The sequence below is a fragment of the Cricetulus griseus genome, chromosome 4, assembly GCF_003668045.3.
Source record: "Cricetulus griseus strain 17A/GY chromosome 4, alternate assembly CriGri-PICRH-1.0, whole genome shotgun sequence".
NCBI classification, from domain to species: Eukaryota; Metazoa; Chordata; class Mammalia; order Rodentia; family Cricetidae; genus Cricetulus; species Cricetulus griseus.
Genome location: NC_048597.1, coordinates 62,609,595 through 62,615,329, shown reverse-complemented (window position 1 = coordinate 62,615,329; position 5,735 = coordinate 62,609,595).

Genomic DNA, 5,735 nt, shown 5'->3' with positions numbered 1-5,735 from the left:
TTGGAGCATTTACTTATATTTCAAATTCAATTTGTTAGCTGCTGATTCAATCAAAATATTTGATTCTGCTGTAACATCTTCTGTGAGTCTCTTTCTTGTTCCCCCACAGTCTCACTGCATTTTGAGTTAAGGCTCATTGAATGTAGGAATATGTTTCAGGTGTCTTTATTGCTTTTGGAGATTATGGCATGGTGATATTAAAGTGAAATGATGCTCCAGAAACACAAAGCAATTTTAAGCAGGTCCAAGGCTCTAATTTTGAAAGGATCGAGATACTCTTAGTGCTCCCTGACCCAAAGCACAGGTTTTATATTCTTGGGGAATTTGTCAATAATTGAAGGAAGGTTATTGTTCTAAATTTAAACTTGTATGTCAGACTCGAACATATTCAAATATTATTAAAATGGAAGCAGAAAAGACCAACCTCATGTACTAGCTTCCAGTGGGAGCTGCAGATGGGAACTTCCCGTTCACACTCTAAATGTCAATGGCAAATGCTAAATTAATGTTGGAGTCAAGGGTGATTTCTCCTCACTAATGCAAGAGATTGGAGGAAAAATTCCCCTAGCACCCCAAATTTGCCCATACATTGTCAAATTATGTTCTGTCATATAATGACTTGACCAGGGAGTCACTAACATATGGATTGAATACCCGAAATGCATCACATTAGAATTCACCAGTTAAGATGCCCCATTCACCTCCAGATGTTCAGATTCCAGCTGCTAAACATCCACAATATTACACACACTATCACACAATGTATAAAATACATATTGATTCTAATATTCTAGAGTAGATCCTCAAATCTCCAGGAGAAATTCTTCATTAAAAAGTATGATTGTTTTTTTTTATTCATATTTACATATTCATCCCCACCCCCATTCCCTTGCCCTCCCATTCTCCCATGTTCCCCACCAAACTCTCTAACCTATCCGCAACTCCTCCCCAGGGATAGTGAGGCCCTCCACCAGGGACCTTCAAAGTCTGTCATATCGTTTGGGGGAGAGCCCAGGCCCTCCTTGCTGTATCTGGGCTGCAATAGTATCCCTCCATAGGAAATGGGCTCCCAAAGTCCATTTGTGCCCTAGGGATAAACACTGGCTCCACTGTTAGAGGTCCCATAGACTGCCCCGGCCTCCTAGCTGGTACCCACATTCAGAGTGCTTTGTTTGGTCCAATGCTGTTTCCACAGCTTTATGACTAGGGTCTCCATGCTCTTACTAGGTCAGGTCAGCTGTTTCTGCAGGTCTCTGCAGCACCATCTTGGCTCCTTTGCTCATTCCTCCTCCCTCTCCACAACTGAATTCCAGTAGTATGGTTCAGTGCTTAGCTGCGGGTGCCTGTTTCTGCTTTGAACAGCTACTGGATGAAAGCTCTAGGAATTGTAACCAAGGTAGACAACAATCTCATTATAGGGGAAGGGCATCAATGGCATCTTCACCACTGCTTGGATTCTTAGTTGGAGTCATCCCTGTGCATCCCCTAACATTTTCCCTGTGCCTCTATGTCTAAAAATCATATATGAGTGAATACATACCATGTTTATCTTTTTTTTGTGACTGGGTTACCTCACTCAGGATGGTTTCTTCTAGTTCCATCCATTTGCCTGCGAATTTCAAGATTCCATTGTTGTTGTCCCCCGACCCTGCTGAGTATTACTCCATTATTAAGTGAGTCTGTGGATGGCTGTTCCTCCCCTTTAGCGAATTCCAACTGCATACTCTCCTTAGAGAGACAAAACTACCATTGGAGAGATAGCTAGTTTCGGCACTATAGAGTTTGGCACTCCACTCTAACCCAGGTTGCTTCATATAGCATTAGTATATTTTGTTTTCCATTACAGATGGTAATCACCACACAGATACCAGGCAAGCATGCAATTGTCCATTAATTATTTCTAATGCATCCCTGGGCTTTCTCAGATTTTACCTCTCAAGATCTTCCAAGGGGGCACACCAACAATAGACCTAATGTAGAGAGCAATTAGTCAGTGTTAGCTAAGACTTTCAACATTGTAAATTTACGGGGATATGTATGCTTAATTTCCTACCCATTGGAGGAAGAAACCAAAACACTACCACCACTATTTATTAAATGTAAATAGATATTAATTATGAGAGGGATAAAATTATATGAATTAGCTTTTTATAGCCTCAAAATGGATTTTCAGAGTAAGACCTTTCTGACAAATATGAAAATACAACCAAGGAACCTGCATGCATTGATGAGCTCAGTAATTCTTAGAGATGTGACTCTTTATCTCAATATTCCAAAATCTGGCATTTTCACTGATGGATCTTGCTTCTGTTATAAGTCATCATGGCCACTGATTTAATGGGGAGGGGTGTTGATAAGAACTATTTTCCAAATGCACAAATATGCAAAACTTTGTGTTTATCACAAGACTAGCCCATTTTGTAAAGGGATACTCTTTGTACTACATTTTTCTTAGAATTGCAGTTAGCAAAATGTCATTAAAATAATATTATTTTACCAGAACATAACATTAAAATTTCTAAAAATGCCCTGTATGGAGTTATTTTGTATAGAATCACAGAGCAAAATTAATTTCAAAGTGAGAATTTCTTTTGTAACATATATTGTATTTCCTTTCTCTGTTCTTATCTAAAAAATGAAATCTCTACCAAGAATAGGGTTTTGCAACAACACATTTTTCATTGTTTCTTTTCTCTTATGCAGTTCCAAAGGATTCCACATTTTTCTTTAATGTGATATTCAAGGTGAGTTTTATTTCACAGTCCACACAAATGCTATCCAGGCCGATCAGGCCTCTATTTCATTTCTGTGAAAAGTATTGAATTTTAAGATTGCCTCTTACAAAAAAGTTGTGCTTCTAACACAATGCTACAAATATGAAACTATAAAACAAAAATATGGAGAATGTGTGATCAAGTAAAGGAAGAAGGAGAGGACCCATAAAGTCATGCAATGGTCATTGAGCACTACATGGGTATCACACACTGTGGCTAGCCAGCCAGGACTGGAAGCTCACACTTGGAGTTCTTGTTCCCTGAAGGTCACTGTTTTGAATTTTCTACATTCTTAACTGACAAGCATCTACCCAAGATCATTTTCAGTATGGTATTATCACTCACTGTATCAAATATCTCTTGTTAAGTTTGAGCCTCATTATTATTATTCCATTCTTTGCAAATTTTAACCTTAGTGTATCTTTGTTTTGCTTAGACGTGTTAAAAGTTTGGTATCACTAGTAACCTAATTTCAGGATTCGCTTACCCATTAGATTCAATCCAGCTAATTGGCTGGATAGATAGGTAGGGTTTTGCCCTCTGGTGGAGGCTTAGAAAAAAGAGCTATAGCAGAGAGAAAAACTAAATGTTCACTAACATGGGGAAGAAAAGTTTTAAAATATAATTCCATTCAAGTTAAAATCTGAGACATTCAGTTGAAATATAATTTTTAATGGGGCATCACGCAATCAGTTTTAGGGACAGATTATAAAGAAAACAAAGCAATGGCCTTGTCCTTTTGAGTGCCTGTTTTAAGGGTAGATTAACCACGAGATCTAAGTCAGTACTATCATTTTAATCAACATAGCTTTCCCATGGATTGTGGAGGCTATTCTATTGTTGATCTTTTAAATCTCTATCTGGCAGTTAGAGTTAGTTCCACTCATCATGTGTTGTTCAAATGAGGAAGCTCCTTGAAATCCAATTATTATGATTAAACACAAGAAGTAACATTTGCTGCAGGCATATTTGAAGAAACATTGATCCTTAACACAGAGAAGACATCAGGCATCTTTTAAACATCAGGAGAAAGCAACCTTTGGTATTTGTTCAGAGATCTTTATTAAAAAAAAAAAACTTCTTGGAAAATAAACTGCCTCAACCCACCAGCATATACCCTAGTCTCACAATTCCCCCTCACTATATCTAATCAACAGTATTCCAGTCCATCTAACTATATACCCTGTATGTGTTTTGATTAAGTTTGAATTGACACACATATGCAAGTAGCTTTGGAACAGGTTCTGATAACTTCAACTCTGGTGTTCTTTCCTAGACAAAATCTATCTGCTGAATCATCATCCCCCATCTCTAGATTCTCCTGCCATTTTCTAGGTATGAGTTCTAATCACTCCAGAAGGACTTCCACAAGGAGTGTGTTTTCAGGTCCTTATTTCAAAAGATATAAATAGGAGTTCTTTTCCTAAAGTTATTTACTTGAGGTAAATTCAATTGTTACTCACATTCTCTGGCTTAAGGGACAATTCATTGGGGTATTATTTGCAGTCAATATACACATTGTACACTTTCAGGAGTTACCAAGTTTTTGAGCCCATATATAATGTACAGTAATCAAGTCAGGGTATGTAGCACACCTATCTCTCCAGACACTTAAAAAAGAGCACTGAGATTTTTCTTTTCTCTCTTCTTTTGTCCCTTTTCACCTTTTAGACAGAGGCTCAGTGTGTAGTGCAGACTGGCCTCAGACCCTCAGTTGGTAGTCCTATCTCAATTCCCCAGTGTCCACTTTACAGGCATAAAGGATCACATCTGCTTAAGATTTTCAACAAAGTAAGAATTATCTGCATAATCAAACTCTTAGACAGTCCTGGAGTATGTGTGAATGATGAAATTACCTGTATTCCCACCTCCTATGCTCACTTAACGTCTTGTGTTTCCTCACATTCTGATCTCCTCCGTGGGCTTGCAATTAAGAGTTATTACTGCCAAGGCATCCAGTTGCTTAATTGTATGTCTAAGCTAAACAGCACATATGTTTAAGTCAAATAGCACTATAGACAGGAGATGGAAACAAATCAGTGCTCTCTGCTCTGTGTTATCCCCCACTCAATTACATTGCAGTGCTGTTTCCAGAAACAACACTTTTCAATTCTCAGTGTTTTGTTTCAGATGCCCATGGATTTACAGATGCTGTACTTGAATGCTTTCATTCAGCACTCATTTTCTTTCTCTCATCTGAGAGCAGGCTCAGGCCTGATGCTATAGGCTGCTACTTTAATTCACACATAATTTTCTGTCCTCACTTGGCAACTTATTATACACTTTAAAATACTAACAGTTCTAATTTTATAAACAATATGTTACATTATCTAGGGTAATCATCTCAAAACAGTGTCATTTGTATTAGTCTTCTAGATAATTCAACTTCTGGTTTTGTGTAGTTTTAATAATTGCTTTTACACTTTGCACATTTCCATTTTTCAGTCACCAGCATATGGATACCATCATCCTATTTCTTTCTGCATCACACCTCTGAGAACTTTGTTGTGTGCTACTGCCATGAATGTTCTCACTGGAGTGACTCTGCTCTGGCTGTCTGCGATGCTGCACCCCTTAATTATATTAGTTAATCAGTTAGCTAATGAACTAATAATCCCCGTCAAGTGAGGACGAGCTCCCCACTCCTGTCTTGGTGCTTCTGTGTGGATTCAGCTTGGAGTTGCTCCCCTACTCTCCATCTCTAATCTGCAGTCACTGAGCAAGCTCAGCAAGGTGGAAACCTCAGTCAGCTCTGAGGACAGTTCTGTCCTCTTCATTCTTTTCAGGGGCCACTGTCCTGTGGCATTCCTCTTTTCACTTCTGTTATTTTTCTTCTGAATTAAATACTTAGGTGCATCCTTTTATACCTTTACTGAAGTCATAATGGCTTTCTGAAAGGAGAGCTTGTCCACTCTACCATGTACAGCTTGAGGTTAGAAACAGTCAGGTCATAAGACAAGT